The 19,462-nt window shown below is 45.1% G+C and overlaps 1 pseudogene; it reads right to left on the bottom strand.

Moving 5' to 3' along the window:
- Positions 1-5,634: 5,634 nt before the first annotated feature.
- Positions 5,635-6,132, bottom strand: LOC144282873 (ATP synthase peripheral stalk subunit d, mitochondrial pseudogene; annotated as a pseudogene).
- Between the last annotated feature and the right edge of the window lie 13,330 nt (positions 6,133-19,462).

Raw genomic sequence — 19,462 nt, 5'->3', positions numbered from 1 at the left:
TCTCTCCTGAAAGGTTATTTAAGCATACACATAGCCGGCTGCCTCAAGCCCTCACAGGGCTCCTTCTCTTGCATGGACACTTGGGGAGGCTACACAGGGAAGGTACACCAAATCCACACTGTGTTGTTCCTTTGTATGGATCCTAAAGCTGGCCTGAAGGAATACTAAACTATTCATGTACTTTTAGGAAAGGCACATGTAACAAAATTCTTGCCCCATAATGGTAACTAGATCCAATATGATGATCATGGTGGACTGATGCTATGGTCCCACCCCCACCCCCACTGGCACCTCCTTGGAGAGCCACCTCTCTCATACTCGACATTGCCATTCCAGTGACACTGTCCCCAGGGTTTCCGGAGGGCAGGTCCCCTCTGCCTGGCCAAGTAGGACATTTCAGCCTCAGGCTGAGCAATGAGTTCAGAGAGAAGCTCATGATCATAGCCAGGAAAATCAAAGACCTGTCAGGAAAACAGTCAGGAAGCAGATGCTCCTGGGTCTCTGGGATGAATCACTGGCTGTAACGACAAAGCAAGCATGGCAATACCTTGGCCATCATGTGCTGAGGGTCTCCAGGAACCAGGCAACAGAAGGGAGTGGAGCTCAGGGAGGCAGAGACCTAAGACCGAGCTAATGACTTTCTACATAAAGGGAGGCAAACCTGAGCTTATCATTAACAAACTGTCACTGAAAAAAGTTACTAACGTGTGTGTTTCCTCTGGAGGGAAATTGAAATCAGAAAGAAGATTCTAGAAAGAATAGTAAACAAGGAAATTCGTCTTAAAAAAAAGTGGACAAATCTAAGCCAGCATTTGCAAGTCAATAATAAGTCAATTATTCAATTAAACCCTGGTGATTAATTTGAGACAAAAACAAGGTTGAATATGAATAACAAACAAGAGTAACATGTGAGGTCAAAGGAGAGACAACAGTGATACAGTAATCTAAGGTCCTTGCATTTTTCAGGAGTTTATTTTTATTTTTTTTAAGATTTATTTATTTATTCATGAAAGAAGACTGAGACAGAGAGGCAGAGACACAGGCAGAGGGAGAAGCAGTCTCCTCGCAGGGAGCCAGATGTGGGACTCGATCCGGGATCCTGGGATCAGGACCTGAGCTGAAGGCAGGCACCCAACCGTTGAGCCACCCAGGGGTCCCTTTTCAGGAGTTTAGAAACATATTTTAACTTCAGACTTGTTTAGTTACAATGTATGTTAAACTTAAGGGAGACCAAAAGAAACCCCATGTAAACTAAAACACAGAAAAAGGAATGAAGGGAAGAAGCATGCGTAATGTCAAATGGAAAGCACAAAATAGTGATAGGACTGAGTCCAAATATATAAGTGACCAAAATAAATAAAAAGACTAAACTCTCCAGTAAAGGTAAAAATGGTTATCAGGTCTGGAGCAGGAAGCATGTAAGATAAGTCTGAGGCATATTGTCATACCAGAGAGCAAAGAAGTTATCAAAGATAACAGGAGTCACATCCAAAGGGTTCAGGAGCCCACGCCAAGAGGCTCCCGTTGGTCAGAGATGGGACAATTTAAGCATCAGTAAGATTAATAACTGCTGTTGAGTAAAACACAGAAAATATATTTGCAATATCAAAACACATCAGATATAATAGACATATATCAGGTAATAATTGCAGTAGAGGGAAATACATCAAATATATCCTAGTGATAACTTTTAAATGGTCATATCTAAGGAAATAAATTAATCTGTTTAATTTAGTAAAGAAAAGGGAAAAAAATCAAGCATTTATCCTGCCTTTCCTGTATAAACAATCTCTTAGGGTGACCGAACAATGGAATAGGGAAATCTCTTTTAATGGAGGAACCCCAGCTCATAAAGGGTTAAAGGCTTTGGAACCAGAATTACTTTTAAAAGGAAGTAAAAGGAATACAGGGCACCTGGGTGGCTTAGTTGGCTAGGCGTCTGACTTTGGCTTAGGTCATGATCCCAGGATCCTGGGATGGAGTTCTGCATCAGGCTCCCTGCTCAGTGGGGAGTCTATGTCTCCCTCTCTCTCTCTCTACCCCTCCCTCCTGCTAGTGCACTCTCTCTCTCTCTCAAATAAATAAATAAAATATTTTTAAAAAGTAAAATTATAAAAAGGAATAGAGAATCACCATTTTGCAACTCTACTAAAATAACGGATCTAGTTCGAGGGTTGGCAAACTTTCTCTTAAAAGGCCAGCTAGTATTTTAGGCTTCACAGGTCATAGAACTTTTGTCACAACTACTCAATCCTGCCGGTGTAGCTTAAAAGCAGATCTAGATAGTACATAAAGGAATAGGTATGGCTGCATTCCACTAATACTTTATTTATGAAAACAGGGGCAGTCAGAATTCGGCTCATGGTGGTCACTGTAGTGTGTTGACCCCTGACCTAGCTCGTGATCATCAGCGTTTGCTAACATCCGTAAAAAGAGGGACGGTCATACTGACTGTGTGTTCAAGCACAGTGCAATTCATTGAAGAAAAATGGCAAAATACAATCATTATACAGTTCTACTCATACGTGGAATATAAGAAATAGTGAAAGGGATTATAGGGGAAAAGAGGGAAAATGAGTGTGAAAAATTAGAGAGAGTGACAAAACATGAGAGACTCCTAACTCTGGGAAATGAACAAGGGGTGGTGGAAGGAAGGGGAGGTGGGCAGGGAGATGGGGTGACTGGGTGACGGGCACTGAGAGGGGCACTCGACAGGATGAACACTGGATGTTATACTATATGTTGGCAGATCAAACTCCAATAAAAAATATATTTTAAAAATGGCAAAAGAAAATTATAGTCAGAAATTAAAAAAATACACTTCGAAAAATCTCAAAGATCAAAGAAGGAATCAAATGGGAATGAGAAAATATAACTACTTGATAACAAAAACACTATACACCAAACTTGTGGAATTTTACCAAACATGGAACTTCAAGGGACATTACAGCTTTATTTTTTTTTAAGATTTTATTTATCTATTCATGAGAGACACAGAGAGAGAGAGAGAGAGGCAGAGGGAGAAGCAGGCTCTCCAAGGGGAGCCCAACGTGGGACTCCATCCCAGGACCCCAGGATCACGACCTGAGCTGAAGGCAGACGCTCAACCACTGAGCTACCCAGGCACCCCACATTACAGCTTTAAATATTATATTAGAAAAGAAGAAATATTGGAAATTAATGAGCTAAGCTTATAAATATTTAGGGATAGGACAACAGAATAAAAATCAAAGACAAGAGGAGAAGTTAATAAATTGGAAACAAAAGTATATCATAGAAGAAAAGGAAAGCCAAAAATTGACTATTGAGAAAAACAATAAAACAGACACAGCAGGAAAACCAAATGATACCCACACTTCAAACAGGCCGGGTGGAAAGGAACCGAGAGATTTCACATTAAAAATGCTAGAAATGACAGCTTTGAAAAGTTAGAAAGGAAGCTAGTGTTTTGTTAACAACTGATTGAAAATAATTAGGGTTTATTCTGGAGGTTTGCAGTCTTCTACCCAGATACTCTTTGTGTCTTATTCAGAATCCCCTATTTTGTACCTGGTTTCTCTCTTGGATTCTCCTGCTCCAATGAACATCCCCCTCCCTGACACATAACCTCACCTCGACGGTGGACTGTCGTTGAGGAAAAAGGGGGTGACTGGGTGACGGGCACTGAGGGGGGCACTTGACAGGAGGAGCACTGGGTGTTATTCTATATGTTGGCAAATTGAACACCAATAAAAAATAAATTTATAAACAAAGAAACCATTAGGTGGCAGCCCACTCACTTCCCTGACTTCACTAACCGGCCTGGCCTGGACGCATCCTGGCACCAGCTCAAACCCTCACAACCATGTTTAAATATGGCCTCCCACTCGCGGCTCACCTTAGTCCTGCGCTGTGCTTCTCCCACCAGGTCTTCTCCACACCACCACCAACGTCATTGACACACAACTGAACGAGTGCAGCAGCCTCTTACCCTGGCTTCCTGACTCCTGGCTGTTGGGTTTTTTCCCCCCTGACTCACCATGGCAACCATGGACAATTTAATTTCCCTTGAAAAGGAAGAAAGAGGGGCACCTGGGTGGTTCAGTGGGTTAAGCATCTGCCTTGATTTTGGCTCAGGTCTTGATCTCAAGGTCATGAGATCCAGCCCCACATCAGGCTCAGCACTCAGTGAGGAGTCTACTTCTCCTTCTCCTTCCCCCTCTGCCCCTACCCCTGCTCGCTCGCTCTCTTTCTCTCTCTCTCTCTCTCTCTCAAATAAATAAATAAAATCTTTGGAAGGAAGGAAGGAAGGAAGGAAGGAAGGAAGGAAGGAAGGAAGGAAGGAAGGAAGGAAGGGCAACCTAACTGTGCTCTCAAGCTCCAAAGCCATCCACAACTCCCTGTTGCCTCTCAGATGAAGACCAAGCATTGTTGGCCATTCAAGCCTGTGGCTCCCCACTCACCCACTCACATTCTCTCCTGCTCCCATCCTTTCCTCTAGGCCTTTCTGTGGACTCCAGTGTTATAACATCTCTTCCTTTGTTCCTGAAGGACTGCTTTCTCAGGAATCCTCCCAACTTCTCCCCCAATCTCCCATGAGCTTCCCTCTGTGTAATGGATATAGAGGCTTTACTTATAAAATTCTTTATAAAATGAGTGATTGCTTCTGCAGCAAGTAATTATTCTTTCATCAAATATTTACTGAGCACTTTCACCTAAAGGCTTATATCAGGATATTTAGGCCAGCCCTGTTGTAATCACTGGAACCTAGAAACAATCTAACGTCTTCCTGTAGAAAAAAAAAAAAAAGACAAATAAATTATGCCATACAATGGAAGTCTCTGCAGCAGTGAGAATAAATGGGCGTCCATAATATGGGAGGCATCTATGACTTCATCCATCCAAGTTCAGGAAAAGGCAAAACTAAGCTGTTGTGTTAGGTTCAGGATAGTGGTTACCATTGGTGAGGATTGGTGAGGATGAGGAGAGGAGTTGGTGACTGGAATGGGGCCCTAGGGAAGCTCTTGGGATCACAGAGATCTGCTTCTTGATTCTGACCACAGGGAGTGTTCCCTTTGTGAAAATTCACCAAGCTGAAAATTCACCGATTCGTTGCACTTGCACACTTTTCTGTATTTGTTAAACTTCAACACAAAGCCTACTGAAAAAATGCAATGAGCACCTACTATGTCCCATGTACAGGGTCAGAGGGATTGGGAGCACAAAGAGACAGTAGGTCCCTCTAGGGCTGGAAGCCCCTTCCAGAAGTCAGGTGAGCAAACAGGACAGGTGTTACAACACAGCGAGGGAGCCATGAGAGAGGTAAGCATAGGATACAGCCCATTCAACTCTTCAAGCTTCAGTTTTATCTTCTGTAAAATGGGAATCATATTTCTTTTTTTTTAACCATATCATTATTTTTTTAATTTTTTTATTTATTTATGATAGTCACAAAGAGAGAGAGAGAGAGAGGCAGAGACACAGGCAGAGGGAGAAGCAGGCTCGATGCACCGGGAGCCCGATGTGGGATTCGATCCCGGGTCTCCAGGATCGTGCCCTGGGCCCAAGGCAGGCACCAAACCTCTGTGCCACCCAGGGATCCCCCGTATCATTATTTTTAAAGTCCAACGTTTATAATATGAGGGCTGAGGCTTTCTCCTCAACTCAAATTTATAAATTTTCAATTGGCTTGTGAGGATAATAGGGATACTTCTTGTCTAATTTGGTTTCTGGGAAGACTTCATTCAGGTCCTCAGTGGTCATCTGATCAAATGGAATTATGTTCTTCATCTTCTCCAGCTCTTTTTCATATTCTTCAATCCTGGCCTTTGAGAGGGACAAAAACTCAGCACAGCTTTTCACATCTTCTTTTTCCTCAGCATCCACTAGGACAGTGTATTTATCCTCTGGCACAGGAACCTTCAGGGCATTAAACTTCTTCTCAAAGTCATCTAACAAGCCAGCCTTTGCCACATTGGCCTTGTAGTAAGCCCAGTCAATAGCAGGTGGTTTCTCAGGAAGAGTAGCCAACCTGGAGGTAAGCATCTCATTCCAGGATTTCAGAGAGTTGGCAATGGCCTTCCGGTTTCGGGGTATGATCTCCCCAAAAGCTACCCAGTCAATGGTTTTTAGAGCAAGTTTTCACCCAGCCATCTTGAGATCCTTCACCGACCCCAGCGGCCCACAGTCCACGAATCATATTTCTTACCCAAAAGATAGCATACTTGGGCATGTTCCACAGAGTGTCTGGGGCATAGTAGGTGCCCAGTAAGTGGTATTCAAATCTGATTCTCAACACAAATATTCAAGGCAAGCCCCACAAGTGGCAACTTCTCATATTGTCTCTGTCCCTGTTTACACATAAGCACATACACTCAGACACACATAAACACCACACCACACACAGTACTAGTCATAGCTTCTTGGATTAAGACAGCAGGAGAAAAAATATATTAAACTTAAAAGGTGCCTGTGGTCATGTTCTCTCATTTCTAAAAGTATCTATGTCCCCATGCCCACCTATCCCCAAGGGCCTAAAGACAGTCAGAGGAAGCAAAGATCTCCTCTGCTACATGGTGCTCAGTGGCAGCCCAAAGGGCCCCCGAAAAGTCCCACTGGAGTAAATGCTCTACACCCTGAGGTACATGGCTAAGAAACAGATGGCTTCATTTCCAGCACTTTCTTTCTCTCACCAGGATTGAGGAACTTTTCAACCTGAGTTAAAACAATGTTCTGGGATGCATGGGTGGCTCAGCGGTTGATCACCTGCCTTCGGCCCAGGGCGTGGTCCTGGAGTCCCTGATCGAGTCCCACATCGGGCTCCCTGCCTGGAATCTACTTTTCTCTCTGCATATGTCTCTGCCTCTCTCTCTCTCTCTCTGTCTGTCTCTCATGAATAAATAAATAAAATTTTTTTTAAAAAATTTCCCTTATTAAAAAACAAACAAACAAACAAATGTTCTAAAATCTGCTTGTGTTGAAAAATGAGTGGGGAGGGGCACCTGGGTGGCTCAGTCAGTTGAGCATCTGTCTTCAGCTCAGGTCATGATCCCAAGGTGCTGGGATCCAGCCCTGCGCTGGGCTCCAAGCTTAGCGGGGAGTCTGCTTCTCCCTCTGCTCTTCCACCACACTCACGCACATGTGGGCTTTCAGTCCTTCTCTCTCTCTCAAATAAATAAATAAAATATTCTTTAAAAAAGAAAGAAAGAAATGGGTAATGTGGATGGACTGTGCTGGGCTTGTAGGCTGTGGCTCTGGCTGGTTTCATTTGACAGCAGTCCCATGAGATCTGACAGGAAAAACGGACAGTGACCTCAGTCGGTGGACTGCGGGGGGTGCTGCACGATGGTGAACAGGTTCCCAAATCTGTGGTCAGGACCCAGGGCGCTCCTTTCTGATGCTACTTGTCATTCCTTACCTGTAGATGTGAACATGAGTCATCATCCTTAAGTCATCGAATGTGAGTCATTGATAGAAAGAAAATTTATTATGTCAAGTCAGAAGCCCACCTATCTGTGCAAGGAGCCAGTATGGAACCTTCAACTCTTTGGTTCCCTCTCCAAAATCTCTCCCAAACTCTACTCTTTCTTACCATCTTGCTCCCAAAACCTAAGCTCCCCCCACCTCTCCACAGTACTTATAAGCTCACCTATCTCCCTGATTCCTTCTTGCCCTATCAGCTGCACCAACTTCCCCTTATCCCCTCAAGCCCACCAAGTTCCTTTCAAACTTGGCAGTTTGCCCTGCCTAGAACATTCCACACCCCTTCTTCAGCTGGCTAAACCTACTCACGCTTCAGATCTTTGTTCTAATGTCACCCTCCCAGAGTTCTCACTGACTCCTCCCAATCAGAAGATCACTGACCCTCCCCATTCTCTCCCTGAATAACAACCATCACAATTTCTAGGTATCTTTTGATCTGTGTATTTGTTGGCATATCTGTCTCATTCACTGCTAGACTATAGACTTTCTCTACCACTCTGCTCTCCAGGCCTAGGAATGCTTCTTCAAATATAGTAGGTGCTCAATAGTGTTTGATCGATTGGATTTTTTTATTGATTGATGGGTCTCTGAAAGGGGAATATTTCAACTTTAATATTGCAACTTTAATTTGCAAAAAAAGAATGGTTTTTCCTTCATTGGGAAAAGAGGTTTGGGAAATAACAGAAGAGTCATACTGCTTTTTACGGCAAAAAGTTATGGGCAGCTGTGTGGAATAAGCACACAGAGCCAGGTAGACCTCTTCCTGACACTCACTACCTGTGTGATCTTCAGAAAGTGACTTAACCTTTCAGAGTTTTAGTTCCTTTCTGACAATTGGAAAAATAATACATTTTCAAGTTATTGATAGGATCAGATGAAATAAGGAATATGGGAGTGTTTTATAAAATCTTAAAGCGCTGGAGAATTCATGGGGTGTGATTTAAGGCAGCAACAGGGAAGCAGAAAGTCATGACAGTGTGCAAAGTCTGTTCAAGATGAATTTCACAAACACATCCATACATTGGCGTTGTACTGTGATGGATAGTGTTTCCCCAAAATTCACATCCACCTGGAATCTCTGAGTGTGATCTTATTTGGAAATAGGGTCTTTGTAGATGTGGTCAAAAGTTAAGACAAGGGGATCCCTGGGTGGCTCAGCGCCTGCCTTTGGCCCAGGGCATGATCCTGGAGTCCCGGGATTGGGCTCCCTGCATGGAGCCTGCTTCTCCCTCTGCCTGTGTCTCTGCCTCTCTCTGTGTGTCTCTCATGAATAAATAAATAAAATCTTTAAAAAAAAAAAAGTTAAGATGAGGTCATGCTGAATTGGAGTGGGCCCTAATCCAGTGATTGGTACATTTGTAAAAAGAAGGAAATTTGGACAGAGACCCAGAGGAACAGAGGCAGAGAGCGAAGTGACGCATCTAGAGGCTAAGTAATGCCAAAGACTGCTGGAAAGCCCCCAGAAGCTAGGAAGAAGCAGAAAAGGGTCCTCTTCTAAAGCATTCAGGGAGAACATGACCCAGGCCACACTTTGATTTTGGATCTCTGTCTTCCAGAACTGTGAGACAATTTCTGCTGTTTTAAGCTACCTCGTTGGTGGCACTTTGTTATGACAGCTCTAAGACACAACTGCACACACACTTGCAATTTGCCACTTTGAATACCTTTGCCCACAATATATGAACCACACCTTTGCCCTAGTAAGTGAGCTTTTGTAACCAAGGAAACAGCCCTAGTACTTAGCCTTAAAAAGCTACCAGGGAGATTTCTCAGCCAAAGATAAAGAACAAAGATGAATTGTTCCTCTTGAACTGCCTGCTCCTTGGATGATACTTGTCAATCTTAATGTCCCAGTTTCCTGCCTGCATATGATGCCAACCAAGACTGTAGCTGCACCAGCCAACCCCAGCTTTCCCTGCTGCTCAAGGTCCAAACAACATCTGGCTTGCCCTCTTCCTTGCTCCAAATCACAGGGGAAACAATTCCATCATCAAACTGACCGAAGAATGACTCCTATTTCCAGCCCTACATAAGCAGACTCGATTCAAATGACCCATAAGTAGAACCTAACTAGATGTCTTGGATCAGGGTGGCCACATATCACCTTTCCAGCAGGGTACCAGACTGTGATTTCCCTTCTATGATTGCACGTTAAGACCAGAGACTAGAACAGCAGTCAACACATAGCAGTGATGGAGGGAAGCCCCAACTCATCCACCAGGCAGAGCCACAGCTGGCTCTGCATCTCCTGATGTGTCAGAGGAGAACACACTTTCCCTATACCTGCTGACCATGAGGAGCCATTCTTTCCCAAACACTTCCAGACCCTTGACCACTATCTCTCCCTACCAAAGTGGAATTAGTTTCCTGGTCCATGAACAATAGTCATTGGTCCATATTTCTCAATAGGAAGCAGTCAATCCATCAGGGGGTCTGGTGTCTCTCTCCCTTTCTACCCAGACCGATGGGTATCAGTGACCTGAGAAAGTGTGTCTGGGGGCACCCGGGTGGTGCATTTGTTTGAGTGTCCAACTCTTGGTTTCAGTTCAGGTTATGATCTCAGGGTTGAGATCAAGCCCTGTGTCAGGCTCTGTGCTTAGCACAGAGTCTGCTTAAGACTTTCTCTCCCTCTCCCTCTGCCCCTCAACCCCACACTTGCTCCCTCTCTCTCTCTCAAATAAATAAATCTTAAGAAAAAAAGGAAAAAATAAAGTGTAAATACACTTTTACTCTGCAATTGCAAAACTTGTCTTAGGTAGACTAGACCATGGACAGGGAGTACACATGACCATTTGGCTCATAATAGACCCTCTACTAATAATCATCAGTAGGAAGAGTGGCATTTTAGTCTCCATATCTTAAGTCGTTTTATGATTTTTCAATTGGTGCAGAACGTGGGTGGTGAAGAGAGGACTATTGAGGGGCCTCCCAATAACCCTGATCTCATTATTCATGGTACTTAGGTGATAGTTATGTGCCATAAAGTCATTGCAAACACTGAATTAGCAAATACTGAACTCTTGTTTCTAGGGAAAACACACACACCCCTCACATAGATTATAACCTTAAATCCTAAAAACAACTCATCCTAGTAGATTCAATGATTTTATATTCTACAAAAGACAAAATGAAGTTCAGAAATGTTAAGTGACTTGCCTGGGGCCTCCGCACTAACAGGGACCAGAGTTGGGATTTAAATCGGTCCACCTGGCCTGTGTCAGGGCTTCTTGCACTGCCTCTCTCCATCCTGTCTCCATCCTCTGCTCACCTCTGCACCAGAGCTCAAACACAAAGGCTGCGTGTTGCCTTGTGCCACTTCAAGGGGGAAGATTTGCATCAAACAACTCCGACTTTTTGCTGCTCTGTTCATGTCCAAAAATGACTGCAAAAGTGCCAAAAGTATTGATTTGGAGGGTTGCAAATAAATTTTAGCAAGTGAATGAATCTGCAAATGCAGAATCTGTCAATAATGAAGATCAGCTGTATATTGTATTATTGCTCCTAATTATTCACTGTCCTCATGGTAAGGGGATTATACATCCTTGCCCCTCCTCCCCCACCCTGTGCCTTGCAGTGCCTCCCCGGGTGGGAGGGAGTATATGGTCTGTCCTTTTGTCATCAAGTCAGGCCGTATGACTCACTTTGGCCAATGAAATGCAAGTAGTAATGATATATGCCAATCCCAGAAGAACCTCTAAAGTCATCCCGTGGTTTTACCCATTTTCTTGCTCTTTTTCCTCTTCCAAGAGAACAGCATGTCCCAAATGAAGTTGCTCCTTCTGCCTGGATCCTGGGATAAAGAAGACACATGGATGTCAGCCGACCTGTAATGTAAGCAAGAAACTATTCCCTCTGGGTTTGTAAGCCGTTAAGATTTGAGGTTTGAAACTGTAGCCTAACCAAGCAAAAGCTGACTAACATGGACCCCAGTGGGAGGGATACAGTCTGCTGTAACCTTACCCTGTTGGTTAAAGGTAGTAATCCTCTTTTGTTTAAATAGTGGATGTTTGGAACTTTACTTTTTGCTTTCTTCAAATCCATAAAGAGGAAAAGACAACCCCATACTGTGCAGGTCAGAGATGGGTCAAAACAGAGAGCAGGACTTGATCCCACAGTAGTCTGGTATGCCAGGTCAGGCCTGGCAGGAAGCAGATGTCGCAATGGGATTCAATGTGCAAGGGGTTTATTACAGTGAAAGATAGAAAGGGCAAGAATGGAGAAGCCTGAGAAGGCTTCCAGACAGGGAGGCAGGTCTGAAACCTGTGGAGGAGACAGCAACAGAAGGAGTAAGGAGGAAAATGTCTCGGACTGCAGCTCAGGATGGACAACCAGGGTGATGAGGAGTCTCAATGCCAGGGCTGCTTGTTAGGACGTCAGTAAGCACGTACCCCTACCAGGTCCAGTCACTGGCTGGGAACAGCCTGGAGAAAGCAGGACCTCAGTGTTCATGGGGTGGCAGCTTATGGGAGGCTGTTGGTCGGTGATGCTCCCATCACCTGGATCCTGGGATAAATCTGCTTCCTTCAGATTTCTTGAAGGAAATCTAAGAGACAGGTCTCCATGGCCACCATATTGGGAAGGTTAGTAGAAAAGACCTGTGTTCTGTGGACCCAGGTAGACATGGAGAGGGAGGCAGATGAGAAGTAAAGTAGAAATAAAATCCAAGCATATGTCCCATGTAGCTCTTACTGGCCACCTCTAACATATGTAATAGACTCAACATCTAGAATATATTTCTATTTCTATGACACACTTGAAAACCATGGCATTCTCATTACCATCCAAGCAAATATGAAGAGACTGCTGCTCCATCAGAGACATGGAGCCATAAAGTGAAGCCACTCACTGATGGTCATACAGCAAGTCTGGCAGACCTAGAATTCAGTGTTCATGTAACCCCTATGCTGTCGCTATGTCCTTCCCAGGAGACTTATGCAGATTCTCCAACCAAAGCAGCACGAACTTGACTGCTCCTACCCATGCTTTAACTGTTCCCTCCCGGCATGGAGGATGTGTCCATGTAGAATCCATATAGGGTCACAATGTCTATTTCCACCTCCTCATTTCTCATAGAAGGTCAATGACACCCAGACAAGGGGAGGGCCATGCCCAAGGCCGCACAATCAAATGGCAATAAGACCTTAGAATTTCCAAATCTATCCTGGATAATTACCATGAGAAAGCGGACGCCTGGATTTTGAGAGTCTGCTTGTGGTGTGGTGTGCATGTTTCTTGAGCATCTACTAGGTGTCAATCATTGCCTTTGCCCTGGAATATGGATGAGAACAGGCACTGGAGACCCTGCCCTCTTGGAACTAATGACTTCAAAGCCTTCCCAGGTGTGGCTCAGATGCGCAGCTCCAGGATTCCCTGGTTTGGTTCTAAATCCACAGAAGTAAGAACACAGCCTTTCCCTGCTGTGTGTGAGCTCGTGATGTTTTTTCTTATGTCGGTGAGGTCAATTACTCTCCCGCGGTTTTACGGTAAAGCTTTTCAAGACTCTCCAGTCACTGCTCTTATTAATTACTGTATCAGCTGTTTTACATACCCTAATTATCTCCCCATGGCACAGACAATGGCCTTTCTTAAGATTTTTTTTTCTTACTCTTTTTGGTAAAAATAGAAAATATGAATATGTATGTATTTTTAAAGCTTTTTCAGAATTTAAACACAACATGAGTGCCATCTGCTGGGTAAAATGAGAAATATCTGCCTTGATTCCCGCAGTTTCAACTGTGAAAATTCTACCACTAATAAAACTAATGGTAAAATACAAATAATGGTTTATTTGAAAATAATCCTTTAAAATACCATTTAGGGCAGCCCCGGTGGCGCAGCAGTTTAGCGCTGCCTTCAGCCCAGAGCCTGATCCTGGAGACCTGGGATCGAGTCCCACATCGGGCTCCCTGCATGGAGCCTGTTTCTCCCTCTGCCTGTGTCTCTGCCTCTCTCTCTCTCTCTCTCTCTCTCTGTGTGTGTGTGTCTCATGAATGAATAAATAAATAAGTTTTTTTAAAGTTTTTAAAAAATAAAATTAAATTAAAAAAATAAAATAAAATACCATTTAGGTACCCACTATGTTCCCCTGCTAAGTGCCTTAATCTTCATAGCACAATTAATTCTAAAATCTTTGTCATGAATATCACAGCTAACACTCGGTAAGAACTTAACTATCTAGGTATATAATCTCATTAAATCTTCATGACAACCATGTTTGTTGGGTTCTGTTGCTCTCCACATTTTAGAGATTAGGAAATGAAAGCACAGAGGGGGAAGTGACTCGCGCAGGAAGTAGATGGCACAGCCAAGATTGGAGCCCCCATGGACCTGCCTTCTAGTCTGTCCCCATGTCGTATACTAGGCTTAACCAAAGCAAACAGAGAGGATGTGTTTCCAGTACATAGAATGAGTCACAGTTTGCAAAGCTCACCCAGGTACAAAACCTTGTGCAGCTCCCTCAACCACGTCATCGGAGAAGCTGTGTCATCCTCCTCATGTCACAGATAAAGAAACTCACGGAGAGGTTGAGTCCCACCCAAGTGCCACACTCAGAAGAGAAACCAGATTTGAGCCTGAGTCTCATGACTCAATCCCAAGTGATGCCCACCTCGCGGTGCTGCTGTCCTATCCCTCACAAGTGATGGAGAAGGAAGGGCATTTTCATCAGATTTCACCTCCCCTCCTGAAAGTCTAACAGGATCAGGCCCCGTCTCCGAGGACAGATTTTTTTTTTTTTTTAATAGCTTGCTTTCTGAATGTCCCCAGGGATAGGAGATTCAACAACTGAAGCAGACCTCAGCCAGAAAGAGGGTCCTTCCCACTATTCCCCACACTCCCCCATATGCCTTCCACAGCCACACCTTCTGGTTCCCCAGTGCCCACTGGGGTGAGGAAAAGCTCAGACCCTCAGCCTACAGGCAGGCCATGCTCTTCACACACACACACACACACACACACACACACACACAATCTCTCTCCCTCTCTCTCTCTCTCCCTCTCTCTCTTCTCTCTCTCTCTCACTAGCACTGGTGCTAGCTAACAGCAGTTAGCTATTCCCAAGTCCCCAAAAACAACAGGTGTCCCATGGCTAATCCTGCTTCCTGCCTCCCAAATAGCACTTTGCACACCTTGCTGGTGACTCACTGATGTCCAGGGGTTGATTCAGTGGAGGACTCCCAAGACCACAGCTGTTCAGAGTCAGGCAGGCAGGGTCAGGGTGCAGCTCTGCCCTTCATAGAAAGTGATTTTTGCCTCTTTAAATGCTACTTCCGGGACGCCTCGGTGGCTCAGCGATTGAGCACCTGCCTTAGGCCCAGGGCGTGATCCCACGGTGCTGGGATCAAGTCCCACATTGAGCTCCCTGCATGGGGCCTACTTCTCCCTCTGCCTATGTCTCTGCCTCTCTCTGTGTGTCTCTTGTGAATAAATTTAAAAAATAAAATCTTTTTAAAATAAATAAATAAATAAGCGCTACTTCCCTCACCTCTCTCATAAGGATCATCATCCCAAACTCAGGAAACCTCAGTGAGAATGAAGGGGGCATCACACTTGAATATGCCTCATCCAATACCATGTTGTTTGCATGCGCCAGAGGAAGTGCTTCGTGAACAAGATGGCCCTGAGCGCTGCAAATGCCTCCATAAATTGTGAAGCCAGTTGGAAACCACAGAGATGGAAAGACCAACTGTCATGTGCTAGAAGAATGTGCATTGTTATCATTTTTAGACAAGAGTGGGTGTTCCACAAAGACTCATCAGTTCCGCAGTTTATTGAGTGCTTCTGTGTTCCAGGCACCATGCCCAGTGGGGGGTGAGTGGGGGAGCAGTATTCAGAATTCTTCAGTGGCCCTGGGCTACAGGCAGTCCTCACTCAGCAGGAATACTGTACTCCTTCCCCTTCTCTTAAACTAACACAACAAAGACCAATGTGTATCTGCAAAATAAGGCCACCTCCAGCTTAACAGGGGAAGCAACCTGGCGCATCAGCAAGGATAGAGCATTAGAACACCTCCCAGGGGGCACCTGGGTGGCTCAGTTGATTGAGCCTCTGCCTTCAGCTCAAGTTGTGATCCCAGGGTCCTGGGATTGAGCTCCGCATTGGGTTCCCTGCTCAGTGGGGAGTCTGTTTCTCCCTCTGCCCCTCCCCTTGCTGGTGTGCGCTCTCTCTCTCTCTCTCTCACAAATATATGAATAAAATCTTAAAAAAAAAAACCCTCTCAGCTCCCCTCTGACTCTACCACATACATGCTCTGTGTCCTCAAACAAACCACTTATGTCATCTATCATATGAGTACATGAAAATAAAACTTCTATCTAAGCAGCAAAGCACCAAACAAATATTGTGATAAAGACTTCTACTATTTCTCAATGTTATGTCTCTGTTTTTCCAGAGCTGAGCACATGGCTGATCAAAATCAAGGCTACACTTCCCAGACTTGCTTGCTGTGAAGTGTGGTCATGTGACTAAGTTCCGCCATTGGGATGTGAACAAAGTGTCGTGGGACAGATTCCGGTAGATTCTGGAAAACTTCCTTGGAGACACTCACCCCACCCACTCTGCCCTTCTTCCCACCTTCCCTCATGCTCTGTTTAGAATGTAGATATGACTAAGGAAGCTCTGTCATGGGCCAGGAAGAGTGGAGTGGAGAGTAGAGTGGAAAGTTAGAATGGCCACAGTCCCAAGGACTTTGTGGAAAGAGCTATCACAGCTGCCCTGAATGGGATCGCCTATGAATGCTTACATGAGAGAAAAATAAGAATCTATTTAAGTCACTGTCATTTCGAGTGTTCTATCATTCACAGCTTAACCTAATTCTAGCTGATATAAATATAGTTTTCTATATTTAGAATGGCCTTTCTGACAATGGGCATTGTACAGTAGAATGGAATGGATGAGTAAGAAAGTCAACTCCTGTCACAAAAAATACTCAAAAATTTACTGTATGAACTTCTGTTAAGTTATAGAACCGAATCTTACACCAGCTAGATTCCAAGGACCGGTAGTCCAATGGGCATGAGACCTATGTGCATGGAAGGATCCCTGGCAATAATCAACCATATCATGAATAATTCATGAAAACTATATTCCCAAAACACTTACCATGGGCCAGGTGCTGGAACTATAGGGGAGCTAAGACATGGTCCTTGCCCTCAAGTGGCTCACGGCCTGGTGAGGACCACTAATAGCACCACTGCGGGATCTGGGTTATAACAGAAATGTTTGAGGTGTTACAGAAACATGGGAGTAGAGATATATGGTATCTCTGGTAGGAGACTAAAGGAAAACCAGGGAAGTTTTCATAGAGGAGACTTTTGAGCTTGATATTAATGGGTAGATGAGAGTTATCCAGAAAAAGAAGAGTAGAAAAAGTATCCCAACAAAAGCACAAAGTGCAGAGGCAAGAAGGTGTGGGTCGAAACCCAGCGCAGGGGATCCAGCAGAGCCCACCCACTGCAAACCACAGAGCAACACCTGGGGGGAATCATCACCCCAGGAGAACCCCACCAGCCTCCAAGACAGAGCGGCAAGCCCAGGTTTCACTTTCCACGGTGACTCAGAGGATGACATAGGATGGCTGTGGGCTCCCCAGTGGTTTCTCATAGGGGCAGCTTCTGCATTTAGAGTTCTTGTTGATGAGTAATGAGACAGAAAGTCTTTACAGAAAGAAAGTGAGAATATATCAGAGTGCTCAAAGCGGGAAGAGGGAGACGTGGGCCAAGCAAAAGAGAAGTGAGTGTTATTAATTCCATTTTTAGAGACAGCGCAGGGGCCGGTCTCACTGCCTCCTTGTCTGCCCCTCAGAAGGAATGGAGAATCTCAATCCCACAGCTATGTCAACCCAAAGGTCAAGTGGAATGTCCATAGCGCCTCCCCACATGTTCCTGCCTTTTCTTCTACATCAGAACTGAAGCATCGCCCTCTGGAGAGTATTTGGACATGGCTTTGCAGTCTCTGAGAGCCATCCCTGCCCTGCCCCACCACCCTGCCAGAGCTGCCTTCCAGAATTGAGGACACAACTCACATCTTCTTGGACCTGCTCACACACTCAGCCCCTGGCCCGCCTGGAATTCAGCAAAAGCCTCCATGTAGAAAGAGTCCAGGTAATAAGAAGGATGATGTTTGGGGGGAAAAACGTGTCTGCCTCATGTAAAATCCTACGTGAGGATTCTTTCAGCAATCCTCGTGGAAGGCGTGTTGATCCACCCTGCTCAGGGGAGAAACAGGTTTGACCTAATTGTACCAGGGCTTGTAGCAAGTCAGTGTCCCCCGTTACTGCCTTCCCGAGGAGGAGGTGTCCATTCCTGGTCCCAAACACCCCATTTTTGCATGGTATGTATGAGTAAAGAGACTCACTGTCTGCCTCCAGCTGACAACATTGTCTGGCCCATCCTGGGGGCCACAGAGATACAAAGAAACATGAAGTACTGCCCTTACCTTGTAGGGCAAGCTCATTTAAGAAATGGGTGCTGTGTATCAAGCACTGTGCTGGACGTCTAGCATGAATCACGTATTTAATCCTTATAACAATTCCAGGGAGGTTAGGGTTGCTGTCCCTATTCTGCAGGCAAGGAAGCAAAGACACACGGAAGTTAAAAGTGATTAGTCAAAGATCCAAGAAAACCATGTCTCTCCATGATATTATGGTTGGGGAACCATGAGAACCTGTCCTATGTCAGCTAACCCCGAGTTGGAGAATCAAGGCTTTCATGCCCCCAAAACCCTAGTGAATACTAGACAACAGGCCAGGATTTGTCACCGGGGGTACATGTGACACGGCAGGCTGATGGCAGAGCTGTTGGGTGCATGGCCTTGGCAGCCAGATCGCTTGGGTTTGAAAGCTGGCTCTGCTGGATATAAGCTGCATCTCCTCTGGCAAGTCACATACCTCCCTGTGCCTGTCTCCTCATGTGGAATTTCTGGCACAAAATAGTAGAAACCTATGGGGTTATCTGTGAGATTGAATGAGCTAAATGTTGAGAGTTAGAGCCCCACCTGCCATAGAAAAAGCATCCAAAATATTGTCATCGTTACATGATTAATTGCCCAAAAGAGCACGGGGGAAAAGGAGATTACCTGACACTCTAGTTTCTGAAGGAGAGGTCAAAGGGCAGAGTCCCAAAAGGATTTGGGTGGATAAAGTGAGAAGAGATTAAATAACAGCTCTTTCTTAAGTTTCGGGGCCGGTTCTTCCGTGACTGTTTGTCATTCCTTGGGAAATGTCACCAACCAGCAAGTCAGTGCCGTCAAGACAAGTCATGAATCACTCTGCAAGGCTGAATCACTGCCAAAGCACAAAGTCTGGGGACCTCCAGGTGAGGCTGGGTGGACACTTCTCCTTTCAGAGACGGACTCCCCACCCCGGGAAGTGCACCGCGTGTGCTCGGGTGGCCACCAGGGGGAGTCCAAGGGGACTGAAATGACCTAAACTCCTTGAACATGGGGTGACTTCCCAGCCCACCTCCTTGTATGCAAACTAACCTCAGGCCAGAGGCTTGTGTTAGGGGTCATGTGAGACACAAGGAGCTCTGAGGCTTTGCCCTTCCCCTTGAGGGCAAGAGCACGTCTGGTAAGGAAGGCCTGCTGTGTACCCGGCCTTCCGCTGGGCGCCTAACCTACGTTGTCTTCCTTAATCCTTACAACAGCTATGATGAGCCAAGTTTTGTATATTGTTCAAGGCTCAGTTCAGCAGGGATAATATTCATAGCATGATTACTAAGTGCCAGGCACTGCGCTAAGCGCTTTATGGGGATTAGCTCATTTAATTCTGAGAACTACCCAGTTAGTAGGTGTTACTGTTACACCCATTTTACGGCAAAAGAGACTGAGGCTTAAGGAAATTAAATAACTTCCCTTGCCCAAGAGCACAGATCTAATGGGGGGGGGGGGGGGATGTAACTCAGGATAAGAACCCATGGAGTCTGATTATAGAACAATAGCAGCACCCTGGCCACCCCACTGATCTTTCCAGAAAGCCCTTGGCTTGTGGCCACGCTGTGCTCCC

Source organism: Canis aureus, chromosome 14 (genome assembly GCF_053574225.1).
Source record: "Canis aureus isolate CA01 chromosome 14, VMU_Caureus_v.1.0, whole genome shotgun sequence".
Lineage (NCBI taxonomy): Eukaryota > Metazoa > Chordata > Mammalia > Carnivora > Canidae > Canis > Canis aureus.
The sequence above is the reverse complement of the archived record's forward strand: the minus strand, read 5'-3'. Positions and strand labels throughout refer to the sequence as shown.